General features: G+C 45.0%; 1 protein-coding gene across 5 annotated transcripts in view; it reads right to left on the reverse strand.

Annotated features, from left to right (window-relative positions):
* LOC127452871 (polypeptide N-acetylgalactosaminyltransferase 1-like) overlaps positions 1 to 19899 on the reverse strand; it is a 157898-nt gene that overhangs the window by 66679 nt on the left and 71320 nt on the right. The gene's annotated exons all lie outside the window — the stretch shown is intronic.

Below are 19899 nucleotides of genomic sequence, written 5' to 3' on the forward strand. Positions count from 1 at the left end.
ACCCACACACACAGAGCCAAGGATGGAAGTCAGTAACACCTTACTGTATGCCAGCCTTCAGACTACCTCACTACCTGAAAAAGCTAAGCACACAGGCACTTCATCATCTTCACACCACAATAAAGTCACTGGGTAAAGACGCTGGCTACCACCCCTGGAGTTCGCTAGTTCGAATCCCAGTGTGTGCTGAGTGACTCCAGCCAGGTCTCCTAAGCAACCAAATTGGCCCGGTTGCTAGGGAGGGTAGAGTCACATGGGGTAAAATCCTTGTGGTCACTATAATGTGGTTCGTTCTCGGTGGGGCGCGTAGTGAGTTGAGTGTGGATGCCGCGGTGGATGGCGTGAAGCCTCCACAAGCGCTATGTCTCCGTGACAACACGCTCAACAAGCCACGTGGTAAGATGCACGGGTTGACGGTCTCAGGCGTGGAGGCAGCTGGGATTCGTCCTCCGCCACCCGGATTGAGGCGAATCACTACGCGACCATGAGGACTTAAAAGCACATTGGGAATTGGGCATTCCAAATAGGAATAAAAAATAAATAAATACATAAAAAACACTTCCTGCCAGCAGTTGACATATTGTGTAGCTGTTGCGTGAAGTGTGTCTGCGAGTTCACGCGAGAATTTGGAAGAGGCGCTTATTTACAACAGAAGAACGAACATCACGTGAGAGTTTGGCCATTTCAAACAGTATCAGAGCCCTGGACGGAAGTGCCGATTTGAAGTTAAAAACGTTTTAATTATTGACTTGTTTTTACATAAACCTATCGATTCACTTCAGAAGACATTCATTGATCGACTGGAGTCGCATGGATTACTTTTATGCTGCCTAAATGTGACTTTTGGACCATCAATGTGCTGACACCCATTTACTTGCATTGTAAGGAACTGACTGTCTTCTTCTAAAAAGTTCTGTTGTGTTCTGTTGAAGAAAGACAGTAATACACATCAGGGATGGCATCAGGGTAAGTGAATAATGAGAGAATATTCATTTTTGGGTTCATTTTGGGGTTCCTTTCATTTCATTTCAGGGTCATTTTCCACCCACTCTCTGATTCTTAGAATTAAACATGCTGTTTTTGCCAAGGAGGCCTAAAGTACCTGGAGAGAACTAGCCATTAACATACCCGTTCATTTCAATGGCAGTTGCTTGGTTGGCAACCTGAAACTCTTGAGAGTTTGTGGCCTGTTTACTGCTATTTTTGCTCATAGGCACTCAGTTATGGATATCATTGAACATGTCATGTAACTTATAACTCTGTTAACCAGCCAAACCTTGACCTTTGGTTTTGGCTACTGTACCTTTAAGACTTCTTTACTTAAATCACCTATTATGATTGGCAGACTACTTTGCATGTGAAATGAGTAGCAACACCCCTGACAAGTTGGTGAAGTGAATAGGTGTTGATATGTAAACATGGGCAAACTTATGTTAATGTTCTCATGGCAGTGTTTCTAAATTAAATGTCTTTGCAGCTCAGTTTTCATAAATGTTCTGAGGGGACTGGGCAGGGAGCTTTGTGTTATAAATGTAGAATATGTTTACATAGTACACCAAGCTTTTCATATCAAAAGAACAAGGAAAGTCCTGTTTTGCATGACATGACCTCTTTATGGACAAAACAGCTCCAACTCTGAATTGAGAATACTAACTAGATGTTTGACAATGCTAGTCTCACAAAATTATATTAAATAGATAACTCGAAAAACTAGCAAACACAACTAAACACAACCTCAAGTTTGACCTCTGATGTAGGTGAGGGTGCAAAATCTCCTATAATAGAAATCTCCTAAAATTACCTATAATAGTCTTCATATAATCCAACCATTAGCTTTGATTAAAGACTGCAAGAAATAGCTTGACAAGTCTAGTATTGACATATTTCCTATTAAAACTGGAAGTTGAGTCAGGATATATTGAAGGGATCATCCCTTTTTTTTAAACAGCCAATAGCCTTAAGTTTACATCACACCATGCACATGATTTCCTACTTGCTACTGCTCATCAGATGTAGGTTGCATTAGAGCAGAGGTGCCCAAAGTTGGCCCGTGATGACCTTTGATTTGGCTCGCACTGCCATAGATGACAAGAGGGGGAAAATAATAATAATAATAATAATAATAATAATGGCATTGATGCAGCTCTTCATTTTTAATTCATCTTTTTGTTTTAACATTTTTTGTTTTATTTTTGCATTACAGAAACTACAGCTTATTTGAAAAGTAGAGAGTATAAGTGATTACATTTTTTTAAATGTATACGCGTACTTCAATGACCTTTAAATAAGTGCTGTCTGAAAGTTCGCTCCATTGGCCATCCCAGGTGCCACCCCAAAATCTTCACTATGATTGGCCAGCTCTAAGGTCAGACAGAACCTAATTGGTTTAAAATGCAGCTGGAACTGAAGCAGTGTCAAGAAATGACAGAATTAGGTGGACTCGCGGAACAGTGCGTACAGTCATCCGAGATAAAATATGGCTTGAACGCGCGCTATACGTTGTGCAGCGTTTCATATCTCCGTGAACGCAACCACTGAAGCGCACCCGTGAGGCGGGCTTGATAAAGTCATGTGAAGTAATTTCAATATAGCCTTAATCCATCACCTCTTAAGAAAAGAAGCAAAAGTACAATTCAAGTTTTTGAAATCACAACAGAAAAAACTGTTTTAATGTCAAATAAAAGTAAGCAGGCTAAATGCATTAATTATGTAAATACATTTTACAGCACTGTTTAATTCAATAATCCTATTACATTTGGGCAGTCCCAATAAATGCTAATACTGAGTGAAATCCAGGACAGTGTGTAGCTTGGGTCTATGATAAGAAATATCTTTAATATCTTCTTTGTCACAAAACAAAACAATATCCTACTTGATAACATTATGTCATGCCATGGTATCTTCATCTATCCAAAAGTGTGCAAAACTGCACAGAACTACCGTGTGTTCAATGTTACTTTCGTAACCTCCATTCCCATATGGAGGGAACGAGATGTTGTGTCGATGTAGTGACACTAGGGGTCACTCTTGGGAGCCCCAAACACCTCTGCTTTTTGAAAAAAGGCCAATGGGAACTGGCGAGTGGAATTTGCATGCCATTCTCCCAGACATATGAGTATAAAAGGAGCTGGTATGCAACCACTCATTCAGGTTTTGTGCTGAGAAGCTGAGACAAGGTCCCGGCCTTTTCAGCGGGTAGTTCAGCGTTGTGGCAAGAGGGACACAACGTCTTGTTTCCTCCATCAGGGAACGGAGGTTACGAATGTAACCAGGACGTTCCCTATCTGTCACTCGCTCGACGTTGTGTCGATCTAGTGACACTAGGGGTCCCTATACAAAACGGCACAACTAGCTGAACTGTGTTATGTGGACTGGCGGTGTGAGACGGGCAGACCACTGTGTGCCTCGTAGCCAGCGCACCAGGCCATCACGTAACCTCCCCAACACTCTTATGAGCGTTGAACGGTCCTTCGGGAACAAGTCGACTGCCCAAAAAATAGGGACAGGCTAGCCCAGCCGTGGCCTCTTTTCCTCTTTTTCCTCCCCAAAAAGAGTGGAATTTGTTAACTGACTGGGGGCCATAAATGTCTACGTCGGAGGGGGTGTCACTCCCAAATGGAAGACACCGCGGAGACCACACCCCACCCAGAGAAAAGGGGGGGGGGGATTTTGAGTGGAAATAAGTCACATGGTCTTACCGAGTCTTGTCGGAAGTATGTCATGTGTAAAATCCCCATGGTAGGTCCTACCTGAAGGGGGAGGAGTTTCTACAAACATGGTGACCGGGGACAGAGGGGCCTCTGCCCAAGGAAGACACAGTTCACTGACAGGGAAACGATTTAGCAGAAGATGTCACATGGGGTCACCTACGGGGAACCACCACATGTGGAGCACCTACCTCAGTACAGGGTCTAGTTAGTACACGTACTGGTCCAGCAGCGATTTTCTCCACAAACTCGTCTGCCACAGGGCTAAGGAGGAATGTCATCCAGGGATCAAAACTTGTGAACAGGACTGGGAGTCAAAAGCGCATGTCTTCACCTCATGGGAGGGGAAGGGCGCTATGTGCAAGCGGTACACCTGGTCAGCTGTCCCAGAACATACCTGTTCGGACCTGACAACACACGGCTGAAGAGGTGGCGACAGATCGGCGTGATGACCACGCGATGTGTCCCGTGGTGCCATGCCCATCTTGGGACTCGAGTCTGAAGCCAGTGCTGAAGTGGTCTCATATGCATCAACCCGAGTGGTGTGGCAACCGCTGAGGATGCCATATGCCCCAGGAGCCTCTGAAAAAGTTTCAGTGGAACCACCGTCTTCTGTCTGAACGCCTTCAGACAGTTCAGCACCGACTGTGCGTGCTCGTTCGTGAGGCGCGACATCATAAAGACTGAGTCCAACTCCAAGCCGAGAAAAGAGATGCTCTGAACCGGGGAGAGCTTGCACTTTTCCTAGTTGACCCAAAGCTCCAGTCGGCTGAGGTGCGTGAGCATGAGGTCCCTGTGCGCACACAACATATACCGAGAGTGAGCAAGGATTAGCCAGTCGACGAGATCATTGAGGATGCAGACGCCCACTTCCCTTAGCGGGGCAAGGGCTGCCTCTGCGACCTTCGTGAAGATGCGAGGGGACAAGGACAGGCCAAAGGGGAGGACCTTGTACTGGTACGCCCGGCCCTCCAAAGCAAACCGCAGGAAGGGTCTGTGTCGAGGTAAGACCGTGACATGGATGTATGCGTCCTTCAGGTCTACCGCCGCGGACCAATCTTGATGCCGGACGCTCGCTAAAATGCGTTTTTGTGTCAGCATCTTGAATGGGAGTCTGTGCAAGGCCCGGTTCAGTACTCGCAGGTCCAAGATTGGACGCAACCCACCGCCTTTCTTTGGTACAATGAAGTAGGGGCTGTAAAACCCTTTCTTCATCTCGGCTGGAGGGACAGGCTCTATCGCACCCTTCCGTAGAAGGGTAGCTATCTCCGCATGCAAGGTAATAGTGTTCTCGCCCTTCACCAAGGTGAAGCGGACGCCGCTGAACATGCGCGGGCGCCTGGTGAACTGAATCGCGTAGCCGAGTCGGACGGTCTGGGTCAGCCATCACGACGGGTTGGAAAGCGCGAGCCACACATCCAAACTCCGGGCGAAGGGGACCAAGGGGATAATCATGTCGGACATACCGGAGGGTGGGGCCTCGCGGCGGGGCGGAGCTAGAGAACTGCTGGGCAAAGTCCTCGACGGTGTCGCCGAACAGGCCAACCTGGGAAATGGGGACGTCAAGGACTACAGCCTCTCTCTCTCTGTACCAGGTTGAGCCAAAGGTGGACATCGCCTGCCCGAGAGACCGCGCCGTGACCTTCGTCGCCCGGAGAACGAGGTCGGTTGCCGAGTGCAGTTCCTGCATCAATCCCGGGTCAGAACTACCCTTGTGCAGCTCTTTTAGTGCCTTGGCCAAGCCAGACAGCAATTGTGGCCGTCAGAAGCGGAGAGATAACGACCGCAACCAGGAATAACACACAAACGGAAAGGCATCTTTAAAAAGACGTTCCGTGTGTGCCGCACTTTTAGAGTTTGAAAAAATACTCTTTTTGATGTTCTACCGAAGCGCCCAGGGGTGATCTCTGCACTCCACGGGTGCAGAGGGGGAGAAGCCACTGAAATGCGCTGTAAACTTGGTGGCTGAATTCAGCTCAATGAATAGAACCGCTCGGCTCCGAAGAGAAAATCTGAATGAGTGGTTGCATACCAGCTCCTTTTATACCCATATGTCTGGGGGAGTGGCATGCAAATTCCACTCGCCAATTCCCATTGGCATTTTTTCAAAAAGCAGAGGTGTTTGGGGCTCCCAAGAGTGACCCCTAGTGTCACTACATCGACACAACGTCAAGTGAGTGACAGACAGGGAACATTTATTTAAACTATTATTTAGTTTTACCAGTAATTTTGAATAATTCTAAAATTGAGTAATTTTTTAGTAATTCTTAATTCCCCAATGTATATGGGAGTGATAATCCTGGTATCCTGGTAAATATGATTTTTTTCAAATCAGATATATGGCGATATTTCTACCACACAATAGTACATATATGCAACTGTGGTGAGCAGGGCAGGGCTGAGCGGCGTCTGGGCAGAGCAAAGCCGGGAAGATAAGTGGCGAATGACTTTCACCTGTGTGCCACACCGGTCTCGCTTTCCAGTGAGGGGCGGCGGGAGTATTTAAGGAGAAAAGACAGCAGCAGATGGGAGAGAGAGACTCAGGAAGCTGTTTGTGTGGGTCAGCGTGTCAGAAGTGCGGGTGCTGAAAAGCAGCGCATATGTTGAATGTACGGCTGAAAAGTCTTATTGTGGAACGCTGAAAAGTCTATCGACAATAAATGTCTATGTGCTTTGTCAACCCGGTCCAGCTTCCTCCTTACCGTCATAACTGTTACAGCAACATATACAGTATATCAAAATACTAATCTATCTATATATATATATAAATATCTGATTTTTGTATGGGTTCAGCTGTAACTTTTTTCAATGAAATGACAAAAATAAATAAATCACACTTTGCCTGAGATTTGTTGGCACAAACAGCACCGTTTTCTAAGAATTACCCATACATCTACTATCAGTGTAAGAGTGTGACAGTCATTACAAACAGCCTAAGAGTCTGAGGACTAATATGCAGCAGGTGCGACTATTAAGAGATATTTAAATTATATAAATATAAAATGTCAGAAAGGACCAGCATGCTGCTATAGCTATGGAAATCTTGCCAAAAACTGCTGGCATCGGATGGCTTTGAGGGGGTCTCTCCAGCAGATAGAGAGAATGTGTGTGTTAAGCTCAAGGTTAGGACTGGCACAGTGAGAAAAGCCACTGTTCTGGTGGCCTTCGTCCATCACATTGGCAACACCAAAGGCCCGTGTCCACGCCAGCTGGGCACAACATTCATCACCCTGACAACACACACACCTGTGGACAGTTCTGTGAGGTAAAAACAGCCACACACACATATCAGATGCATTGGCACAAAATGGCAAAGTCTGACATCACAAACACAAACAAAGGTTTATGGATGACACTCTCACTCACACTAACAGGACAGGACAGATTATACAAAAGAACACAGAGAAAATGTGCATGTTGTTGATGTATGTATATGGAGCAAACATGGAGGTGTGTGTGTAAGGGTGCAGTGTACTTCTGTAAGCAGATATCTTATTGGTTATTTAGCCTAATAGGTGAAGGAAACAAAGTCCTGTTACAAGTTCCCAGGCTACTCCTATAAATGCATCCAAGGAAACTAGTGGATGGATTTGCCAAGCCAAAGTTTGCAAGGTTTGTAGAATAGACTCTTTGAAAGCCATTCAAAAGTTTTGTTTGAGATAGTTATATGCCAAGTCATCTGAAGTCATTCCACAGCTCTGTGTGAAGAACATACAGAAATGTTTACAAAATAATCTTCACCTCCTGTGAGCTGTTAACTTGACAACTGGTGAGACCAGATACTGTTATTGAGTCAGTGAGTTGAACTCAAGAATCAGATCAGCCCAATTGGTGAATGAATCACTCAGACAGCTTCTGTGAACCAGATCAACCAACTGATTGAAGAAAAAAAAAAAGCAAAAAAAAACAAAAAAAACGCTTTGTTCAGGAATAGTATATCACTACTTTTTCCATGAACTCCATGAACTTTCCATGATGCATGTCAAGAATTTCATGTATAATGACTTGTATGGCTTCAAAGTCTTGTACTATGGAAGACGTTTTAATTATACCTTTATGGTGATTTTGCATCCTTAATGTATCCTTAAAGTTACAGTTCCTCATATATTGCAATTGTATTGAAAAGCAGCAAGTACATTCTCCAAAATATTAAAAATCATAAATCATACAGGTTTGGAACGACGAGGGTGAGTAAATAATGACAGATTTTTCATTTTTGGGTGAACTTTTCCTTTGAGCATCACAAAAATCAGCGCAATCAATTTGTCCTCTGTCCACTCCACTGTGCAATCAGTCTGAACAAAACCATCTCTCTCCCTTTAACATCCTGTTTTCTCATTGGCATGTTATCCAGTTCATTTAAATGTGCAAAACAAACACACTTCCTTGGACAAATACTATTGTCTCACAGATAATGTTGATGCAACTACTGCACCTGCGATGCAAGGTATAGCTGCTAGAGCACAAGTACACACTAACACACACACCATCTATAAATATCAGACCAGTGCAGTGATTGTTCGCTAGGGGTTCTGAGTTTCACTTCCTGCCAGGACTTCTTAATGTGTCTTCACATCATGCAATATTCATGCCGTTATCTGATACTGAAACATATGGACAGGCCCACCACCTGTGTTCGTGTGTGTGTGTGTGTGTGTGTGTGTGTGTGTGTGTGTGTGTGTGTGTGTGTGTGTGAGAGAGAGAGAGAGAGCGAGAAAGAGAGAGATATGGATTATGTGACAGACAGACAGACAAATAGATAGACAGATAGACAAACAGACAGGCCGACAGACAGACAGATAGACAACATAGATAAGGACCAAGGCAGTCACAAAGAAAATCACACTATAGAGAAGGAATGGCGTTCCAAAAAGATGTTTTAGTTGGAGGTGCAAAATGTGCAGATAAATAGTGTTTAAAAGCAATCATAAAACCAAGGTTACAAAAACAGTCTAAAAGCTAGGCCTGTTTTTGGTACTAAGAGCAGTACCTACCCCCTCCCTAAACAAAAGAGGCTGGAGTATATTGAGCTCAAGCAACGCTAGCAACCTGTTTCATGGGCGAATTCCAATTGAAAGTGATAATCCCTATGCCCGACTCCCTTCGAAGGACAGATCTCTTGATGTGGGCACTCTAAAGGAAGCATGACAGTACTGAATGAATGTACCCTTCACTAATAGTCTTGTAAAAGGGCTCTTTGTGAAAAAAAAAGTTTTCTTACTTTTGTTTGGAACTAAATTTAGAGTGGCGTCCCCTTCCCACAGTGCCCTTCAAGGGCGCAAAACTGCTGTTTGGAAAACGCCCCATGTGCTCCAAACAATCATCATCTATCTTGTTTTCCCTCTAGTGGCGGCTGGGTTAAATAGGAAAATGTTCCCACCTTTTCCAATTGGAACATCCCATTATTTAAATTAAATTAACCCTCACCTCTCCATTCTTAAAAACACTATCTTTGAATAAATACATAAGAATTAGTTAAAATGAGAGTTAATAATAAAACCAATAAATAGGACGGATAAAATATTTGTACAACAAAACCCCAATTAATAAATGGTAAGATAATAAGTCCATTTAACACAGTAAAATCCCGTGATGGAGACCAATTCACAGGCTCTCCATCACAGATAGATAGAAAGACAGACAGACAGTCAGACAGACAGATACATGGAACATGGCTATTGTAGGCTGGGTATGCCTTTCTTTCCACATAATTTTTACCCTGCCAGTTCATCAAGTAGGCCAGTTTTCGATGGAATACTGACTGCTAAATTGGTAAACTCTTGGATGTCATGTTTTAGGACAATATATTAGGTTTACGTTTCTCATAAGGCTATTTCTTTTGTCCTAGCTCATTTTTAATTTATAATTAATTCACAGCTTTAATTTAATACAACTGTTATTAGCTAACTTTCTTAACCAAACAGCTGTCCTATTTTGATCATAATAGATCATAAGGTATGTCACAAAATATGTACTGCTTTTCGGCGCATTTAATTTTTTCCTATAGACATGGCGTACCTCTTAATTATTTTCAACAATGTGCTGACTGTTATAATATGCTGGGTATGTCTTCCTTAGTGAATTCCATTTATTTTTGGTGAATGCTTAATGTGCAATGATCATAATTCAGGGCAAGTATGCTGCAAATTTATGCCCTTTTTTTAGCTGTATTTAGTAACGTATTTGACTGATGGAATAATAGATTAAGTATTTCAGATGGATCATATTCACTTACAATGTTTTTTGAGAGTTTCTTTTAGACTAGTTGATAACAAAATGTCCTTTTAAATGTTAGTGAAAGTAGCCCCTAATCTTGTGTGGGAAATTGGGGAGCATTAGCAGCCAGACAATAACACTATACAGTATGCAGAAAATTGCACAAAAAACAATAAATACAAATACATTAGAAGGTATAACGTATACAATTTAAATAATATCCACAGTATACATTAAAATAAATAGACAAATTTGCAAAGAGTGAAATTTATAGTAAACAAAGTAAAAATATAAAAGTTTTAACTGAATGCAGTGATCTTAAAAAGTACCTTTTCTCATGTGTATTAAAATGTATAAAACAAGGTTGACTAAAAATGTACTAAAAGATGTGGAGGAACAAAATCACAGAGCTGAGAGGGAACATAGTAAGAGAATGAGTGAAAGGGAGAGAACACATGCTAAAGCAGTAAAACAGATGGGTGCAAATTTACACAAACTGACGCACACTCGCTCGCTTGCAGCCCTGATCGCATCACACACACACACATTAGGATGCGAGACCGGAGGGTAATTAACTTTCTTTAGCTGCTGCCGTCTGTTAGAGAAAAGCAAATTAAACCCCTACAGCTTCTCCTCTTTCTCAGTCACATAGCCTCTCTATCCATCTCTCCATCTTTCTCTTTGTGCCTCCCCCACTGTTATCTCCTTTCTAAATGCAGCGGTGAAGTTCTCCTATTTTAGATACACATGGCACAACGGAGAGAAGAGAAAATGTCAATCAAGATCACGATAACTTTGTAAGAGCGCAGTTATCTCCTCTCGTGCACTTTTCAAATATACAGATACAATGAAAGATTTACATATTCTAATTCAGTCAGGCTGAATGTGCACCTTTGTGTCCAAAGACTGTGCACACTGCATGTCGTGCAGGTCTTGACTTCAGCGCGTCATTAAATTATGAATTATGCTTATTAGATTAGTTCATCCCAAACAGTAGCCGGATAAATGAATTACAAGGCTGATAGTATTATAGTACGAATAGGTCATCAAAACAAGGTGAGTGTGCTTTATCAGATTTCAGCTCGACTAACATGCATGCTAATCAGAGGAGTGCACATGCACGCTACGACAGAAGTCATGGTGATAGAATACCTACAATATATTTCAATGATATTTCTGTTGATATAAAAATGGCAACATTGTGAATGTTTTTTAATTTTATTTCCTGCATTATTTATTTTCATAAAGAGTGTGTAATTAGACTAGTTTTGGGATCCATACTCATGTATACAAGACAAGTCATTTTTATTTGTATAGCGCTTTTCACAACACACATCATTTCAATGCAGCTTTACAGAAAATCATGCATTAACAAAAAATAAAACTGTAATATCTATAAAGTCTTAAGAGTCATCATTGTGTAATTGTAAATTGTGTATAAAAACAAATAATTAAATAGTTAAATAATAATTGTATTTAGAACCCCAGTGAGCAAGTCGAAGGCGACTGTGGCAAGGAACAGAAAACTCTGTAAGATGTTGGTTAATGGAGAAAACGTCCTGGTTACTTGCATAACCTCCGTTCCCTGATGGAGGGAATGAGACGTTGTGTCAATGTAGTGACACTAGGGGTCACTCTTGGGAGCCCGAAACACCTCTAGTCTTTGATAAAAGGCCAAAGAAAATTGGCGAGTGGTTTTTGCATACCACTCTCCCGGACATATGGGTATAAAAGGAGCTGGTATGCAACCACTCATTCAGGTTTTGTGCTGAGGAGCCGAGACAAGTTCCCGGCCATTTCAGCGGGTAGTTCAGCGTTGTGGCAGGAGGGACACAACGTCTCGTTCCCTCCATCAGGGAACGTAGGTTATGCAAGTAACCAGGACGTTCCCAATCTGTCACTTACTCAACGTTGTGTCAATGTAGTGACACTAGGGGTCCCTATACAAAACGCCACAACTGGCCGAACTGTTACGTGAACTGGCGGCGTGTGACGGGCAGACCACTGTGTGCCTCATAGCCAGCGCATCAGGCCGACAAGTAACCTCCCCCAACGCTGTTATGAGTGTCTAACGACCCTTTGGGGACAAGTCGACTGCCCAAAAGATAGAGCCAGGCTAGCCCAGTCGTGGCCTCTTATCCTCTTTTTTTCCCTCTCCCCCAAAAAAAGGAATTAACCGACTGGGGCCACCGGGTCTACGTCGAGGGGGGGGGTGTCCCTCCCAAGGGGAAGACACCACGGAGACCACACCCCGCCCAGAGAGGGGGAGGTATTTTGAGTGGAAATACTGTACGTCACATGGTTTTGCCAAGCTTTGACGGAAGTATGTCATGTGGAGAAATCCCATGGTAGGTCCTACACTATGGGGGAGGAGTTTCTACAAGCATGGTGACTGGGGAAGAGGGGCCTCTGCCCAAGGAAGACGCAGTTTACCAACAGGGAAACAAATTAGCGGAAGATATACGTCGCATGGGGTTACCTATGGGGAACCAACACATGTGGAGTACTTACCCCAGTACAGGGCTTAGTTAGCACATGTACTGAGCCAGCAGCGAGTTTCTCCACGAACTCGTCTGCCACAGGGCTCAGAGGAAATCATCCAGGGAACACAGTTTGTGAACACTACTGGGAGTCAACAGCGCACGTCTTCAGCTCAGGGGAGGTGAAAGACGCTATGCGCAAGTGATACACCCAGCCAGCTGTCCCGGACTTACCTGCTTGTGCCTGCCACTACATGGGACGAAACCGGTTCAACCCGGAGATTGTAGAACCTCGCAAAGGTGTTGGGTGCTGCCCAGCCTGCTGCTCTGCAAATGTCTGTTAGAGAGGCGCCACTGGTCAAGGCCCAGGAGGCCGCTACACTCCTCGTAGAATGGGCTTGTAGCCCTGCCGGGGCCGGCACGTCCTGGGCGTGATATGCCATTGTTATGGTGTCAATGAGCCAGTTGGCGATCCTCTGCTTGGAGACAGCGCTTCCTTTCCGCTGTGCACCAAAGCATACAAAGAGCTGCTCAGAGACTCTAAAGCTCTGCGTGCGATCCAAATAGATGTGTAAAGCGCGCACCTGACACAGCAACGTCAGGGCTGGGTCTGCCTCCTCCTGGGGCAGCACTTGCATGTTCACCACCTGGTCCCTAAAAGGAGTCGTGGGAACCTTGCGCACATAGCCCGGTCGGGGTCTCAGGATCACGTGAGAGTAGCCCGGACCGAACTCCAGGCACGTTTCGCTGACAGAGAACACTTGCAGATCTCCTACCCTCTTGAAGGAAGTGAGTGCAGTCAGGAGGGCAGTCTTCAAAGAGAGTGCCTTAAGCTAAGCTGACTGCAGGGGCTCAAAGGGGGCTCTCCGTAGACCCTGAAGAACTACAGAGAGGTCCCATGAGGGAACAAGGTGCGGTCTGAAGGGATTCAACCTCCTGGCACCTATCAGGAACCTGATGATCAGGTCGTGCTTCCCTAAGGACTTAATGTCCACTGTGTCTTTGTGTGCCGCTATAGCGGCTACATACACCTTCAAGGTGGAGGGGGACAGCCGCCCTTCCAACCTCTCCTGCAGGAAGGAAAGCACCAATCTGACTGCGCATCTCTGGGGGTCTTCGCGTCAGGAAGAACATCACTTAGCAAACAGACGCCACTTCGAGGCATACAGGCGCCTCATAGAGGGGGCCCCAGGCTGAGTGATCGTGTTTACCACCGCGGGTGGTAGGCCGCTTAAGTCTTTCACGTCCTGTCCAGGGGCCAGACATGGAGATTCCAGAAGTCTGGTCGCGGGTGCCAGATGGTGCCCCGTCCCTGAGAAAGACGGGAATTCTCCTGGGGGGGGGGGCTTTTGTGAGGAGCGTGAGGTCCGAGAACCATGTCTGGGTGGGCCAGCAGGGTGCTACCAGGACGACCTGCTCCTCGTCCTCCCTGATCTTGCACAGAGTCTGTGCAAGTAGGCTCACTGGGGGAAATGCATATTTGCGAAGTCCAGGGGGCCAGCTGTGTGCCAGCGCGTCTATACTGAGAGGTGCCTCGGTCAGGGCGTACCAGAGCGGGACAGTGGGAGGATTCTTGGGAAGCGAACAGGTCCACCTGTGCCTGAGGTGCCACGCCGTGTCGTGGCCGTGCTGAGTTCAGGGACATCGAAGCACTTACCTGGCTCCTTGTGACCACCCCCGGAACAGCATGGGACGTGACCCGTGGAGACTGCCACATCAGGGGCGGATTAGTGCTGCAGGCGCGCAGGGGTGGGGAGACCGCCGCTGGAGTGCCAAACCTGCCAAAATGGAATGTTGGACGGTGGTCATAATGACGGCCGTGCACACCGGGTATGTGACCCAGGGAACAAGGAAACCGCTCTTTTGCTGAACTCTTGGGTACCGCAGCCACTTGGGCATGCGGCGAAATTAAATGAAAAGGTAACAAAAGATTCTCCTCCCGGCCCTCCACCGGGGGATGGAGTGGTCTGCTTACCAGCTCCAGAGCAGTGGGTTTCGTCGTCCCTGGGTCGCCCGTCTCAGGGGCGCTTCGAAGCCTTTTGCAGGTTCTTGGCGGCCGGCAGTGAGATGGGTGGCGTCTGCTTCCTGCGGTGGGCTCCACACCGGGGCCGGGCCGCAGGGGGACACCCCTGGCGATGAGCAGGCAGGGTGCGGGATCTTGAGTTGCGCCGGGGCAGGATGTGCCGGATAGCCTCCATCTGCTGCTTCACCACCGAGAACTGCTAAGCAAAGTCCTCGACGGTGTTGCTGTCATCGCCTCCCTGGGAAATGGGGGCACCAAGGAACCGTGCCTTGTCGGCCTCTCCCATCTCGACCATGTTGAGCCAAAGGTGGCGCTCCTGGACCACCAATGTCGTCACCTGGAGAGCGAGGTCGGTCACCGAGCACAGCTCCTGCATCAATCCCGGGGTGGAACTACCCTCGTGCAGTTCCTTTAGTGCCTTGGCTTGGTGGACTTGCAAGAGAGCCATGGCGTGCAGGGCGGAGGCGGCTTGTCCAGCGGCAATGTTGGCTTTGGCCGTCAGGGACCACATAAAACTACGGGCCTTGGACGGGAGCTTTGGGCGCCCGCGCCAGGTGGCAGCGCTCTGCGGACTTATGTGCACCGCGAGCACCTTATCCACTGGGGGGGATCACCGAATAGCCCCTGGCTGCCCCACCATCGAGGGTAGTGAGGGCGGGGGAGCTGAAAGATCGGGACCGGGCAGTAAAAGGTGCCTCCCACGACCTTGTCAGCTCCTCGTGCACTTCTGGGAAGAAAGGAACTGGTGCGGGGCGTGGCTGTGAGCGGCACCGCGAGCCCAGGAACCAATCATGGAGCCGCGAGGGTTCAGGGGAGAGCGGAGGGTTCCACTCTAGCCCGACGCTAGTGGCTGCCCGGGATAGCATGTCCGTCATCTCCACATCAGCCTGTGACTGGGCGACCGTACCCAAGGGGGGGGGCCCCAGCTGAGGCTTCCACGTCCGACTTGATGAGCCCACTCTCTGATGCTGTGCTTGAGAGCTCATCACCTTCGCGGCTCCAAACAAGAGGAGGAACTCGCCGTGAGACGAGCCGGCGGACTCATCCGGAAGCCCGATCGGGGCAGACGAGCGTGCTGGGGAATGGGAGGTCCGTGGGGGGATACCCAGCGGAGGTGGTCCCATTGAGGTCCCCAAATCGCCCCCAGTGCTAGCCGCGCTGGCCTCATACCCATAGGTAGAAGGACCAAGGCGGGGAGCCGCTGGGGTGGCTTGCTTTCTTACGAAGGCAAGCCGCCTGCAATGTTGCCATGGTCATGTTCTCACAATGAGTACATGATCCATCCACAAACGCTGTCTCCGCGTGGGTCGCGCCCAGATACAAAAGACAGCGTATCTGTCTGTCTGTCAGCGATCAGAAGGCGAGAGATAATGACCGCAACCAGGAATAACACACAAACGGATAGGCATCTTTAAAAAGACACATCTTTAAAAAGACGTTCCGTGTGTGCCGCTCTTTTAGAGAAATATACTCTTTTATTTCTGCCGAAGCATCCAGGGGCGTTCTCTGCAGTGCACCCGTGCAGAGGAGGGAGAAGCCGCTGAAATGCGCCGTCAGATCCAGCAGAGGTGAATGAACAGTCGTGAAATTCAGCTCAGTGAACACTGACCGTTCGGCTCCGACAGAAAATCTGAATGAGTGGTTGAATACCAGCTCCTTTTATACCCGTATGTCCGGGGGAGTGTTATGCAAATACCACTCGCCAATTTTCATTGGCCTTTTATCAAAGACCACAGGTATTTCGGGCTCCCAAGAGTGACCCCTAGTGTCACTACATCGACACAACGTCGAGTGAGTGACAGATAGGGAACTAACCTTGGGAGAAACCAGGCTCACTGTGGGGGCCAGTTCCCCTCTGACTAAACAGCATGAATATAATGCCAATATTAGTTATTTATGTGCAGTGCAAGTCATGGTTTAAAATGTGTAAACTAAGTGTTAAGGGTCAGTGTTTAAACAAAGATTTTGTATGAACTGTAAGATTAATGACTAATGTCTTAGAAGTCCATCCTGGACTAACTGCAGAAGTTCACATAGATGCATTGTCCTTTGTTAGTTGGCTGATGAACGCTTTTGTTGGCAATTAATTGATAGTCTATGTATTCCACTTCAAGAGGTAGTCCATCAATAAACAAAGGTGATGCAGGCAGAGATCAATGAGGTGTATCGCAGTTTAACCAGCAGGTCATTTCGGTGAGGTCTATCCTACGTTCAAGGTTCAGGCAGTGGCATATGAAGTATCCGATGTCTTGCAGTTGGAGTTGGCATCAGTTCATCCTCTGAAGTCCATCGTAAAAGACTGAAGTGATGTCGGGCTAGCACCGGCTGTAGTTTGTCGTCATCACTAGGTGACACATAGCAGTGGAGTCCAATACCAAGCAGGAACGGAGCTGGATCTGGCCGTCTCTAGTAACCTTGGGATATGAATCCCAAAACAAATAGAATAATATTAGCGTGGATGCCATTCAATTTATTCCAGAGTGATAGATTATGAGAAATGTTTCTTAAAAATGTTTCTGGTTCTGGCAGACTTAACTAAAGCAGCCTAATTGTGAGTTGATGGATAAATTAGGTGTATGCCTGGCTAAATAGATGAGTCTGTAGTCTAGACTTAAACTGAGTGTGTGTGTCTGCGTCCCGAACAGTGTTAGGGATATTATTCCTTAGTTTTGGAGCCAATTAGGAAAAGGATCTATCTCTTTTTGTGGATTCTGATATTATAGGAACTATTAACAGGCCAGAGTTTTGTGATCATAATGAATGTGATGGAATATAGTGTGGTAGAAGTTCACTTAAGTACTGTGGAGCTAGGCCATTCAAAGCTTTGTATGTAGTTAACAGAATTTTAAAATTAATATGAAATTTAACAGGTAGCCAATGTAACGACGATAAAATTGGGCTAATATGATCATATTTCTTGGTTCTAGTCAGCACTCTGGCAGCTGCATTTTGAACCAGTTGAAGTTAGCGGCTTATTTTTTAGAGGTTTTACATCCAACTATTAGTACCTCTGTTTTGTCGGAATTTAATAGAAGGAAATTTCTGGCCATCCAATCCTTGATTTCACTGATACACTCTGCTAATTTGGAGAATTGTGAAATTTTGTTGGGTTAAGAAGAAATATAAAGTTGGGTATTGTCTGCATAACAGTGGAAACTTATTCCACGATTCCTGATAATATCTCCCAGGGGAAGCATATATAAGGAGAAAAGCAGAGGCCCTAAACTGATCCCTGTGGCACTCCATACTTAACTTTTGTTTGATTTGACAATTTCTCGTTTACACATAAAAAGTAGTAGTGGTCTGATAAATAGGACCTGAACTACGCTAATTCAAGTCCACTAATGCCAACATAATTTTCCAACCTATTCAAGAGAATGTCATTATCTATGGTGACAAAGGCAGCACTAAGATCTAAAAGCACTAGAAGAGAAAAGCTGCCGCAATCAGATGATAAGAGCAATTAATTTTAACTCTGATAAGTGCAGTCTATGTACTGTGACAGGGCCTAAATCCTTCATATATACCATTTCTCTGTAGAAATGAACATAGTTGGGAGGACACTACCTTTTCTAGTATTTTCAACATAAATGGAAGATTTGAAATCAGTCTATAATTAGCCAGTTCGCCAGGATCAAGCTGTGGCTTCTTAATAAGCGGTTTGATAACTGCCATTTTGAAGTTTCTTTGGACATGTTCTAAGGATAGCGAGGAGTTAATAATATTAAGAAGAGGTTCTGAGTATTTGGTATTGGATATAACATGTTGTGGCTTTTGATTTTCTGATAAGTTTTGTTAGCTCATCATGACCTATGACAGGGAAGAATTGAAGTTGCTTGTGAGGACAATTTTGAGACACTGTTTTCTGAGGTGCTGTGACAGTTGATTGCAGAATTCAAATTTTATTTCTGATGATTTCTATTGTATCAGTAAAGAAATTCATGAAGTCATTACTATTATGCTGCAACGGAATATCTGGTTCAGTCGATGCTTTATTCTAATTTAGCCACAGTACTGAATAAACACCTAGGATTTTTTTCGTTATTTCTATGAGTCTGCTAAAATATGCTTCCATGCACCACAAAATACAACTAATTTTGTATTATTCCACTTGTGCTCCATTTTCCGAGCTGGTCTCTTGAGAGCATGTGTGTGATCATTGTACCATGGTGTGAGGCTTTTTTCTTGAATTTTCTTTAATCAAAGGGGCAACATTATCAAGAGAAGACTATTTATATTTTCTGTTATTACACCAAGTTCTTCTAGACATTTTGGCTTACTGAGTATGTGAGACAATTCTGTAAGATCATTAGTGAAGTTATCTTTAGTGGTCAAAAGAATAGTTCTACCTGAAGTGTGGTGTAGATTGAGTGTCATTAGTTGATCGCAGCAAACAAGAGACGAGGTAATTTTCTGAGATGTCATCGCTCTGCGGTAGAATTTCTATAGTATCAACATCAACTCCATAAGACAGAATTAAATCTAGTGTATGATTATGGCGATGAGTTGGTCCTGTCATATTTTGTCTGACTCCAAGAAAGTTGTGAATATCAATAAATGCTAATCCCAATGTGTCATTTTCATTATCTATGTGAATGTTGAAGTCACCAACAATTAAAGCTCTATCTACAATAACTACTAGATCTGATAGAAAATTTACAAATTTACCAAGGAAATCAGAATATGGCCCAGGTGATCTATATACTGTAGCAAGGGCAAAAGTCAACAGAGATTTTTTATTTATATCTGATGGTGTCACTTTAAGCATTATTACTTCAAAAGACTTAAAATTATATCCTGCCCTCCGAGTAACACCAAAATCTTCACTGTAAATTGTAGCAACAACTCCTCCATGACCCTTCAGAAGAGGCTCATGTTTATAACAATAACCTGGGGGAGTAGATTCATTTAAACAAATATATTCATCCGGTTTAAGCCAGGTTTCAGTGAAACAGAGCGCATCCTAACTATGATCTGTAATAATTTAATTTACAAAAAAATTTCTTTCATTGGTTGAAAGAAATCTAATGTTTAGTAGCCCTACCTTTATATGATGTTTATCTTCAATTGTTTTTTGTTTGTTTGTTTTTTCAAGTTTGACCTTAATCAAATTTTTTCAAAATTATTTAGTGAGGGGTTTGTGTTTGGTAGTTCGGGGAACAGACATAGTCTCTATATGATATTTAGGTGATACAGTCTCTATGTGTTGTAGTTTATGTGACCTGTGTGACATCTCAGGGCAGCTAGCAGACGTTTGGATTAACCAGTTTTTTTTTCTTCTTTTTTTCTCTCTCCCTTTTCTCCCCAATATAGAATGCCCAATTCCCAATGCGCTCTAAGTCCTCGTGGTGGTGGTGGCATAGTGACTCACCTCAATCCAGGTGGCGGAGGACTTATCTCAATTGCCTCTGCATCTGAGACTGTCAATCCACGCATCTTATCCCGTGGCTTGTTGAGCGCATTACCATGGAGA

The sequence above is a fragment of the Myxocyprinus asiaticus genome, chromosome 15 (genome assembly GCF_019703515.2).
Source record: "Myxocyprinus asiaticus isolate MX2 ecotype Aquarium Trade chromosome 15, UBuf_Myxa_2, whole genome shotgun sequence".
NCBI lineage: Eukaryota > Metazoa > Chordata > Actinopteri > Cypriniformes > Catostomidae > Myxocyprinus > Myxocyprinus asiaticus.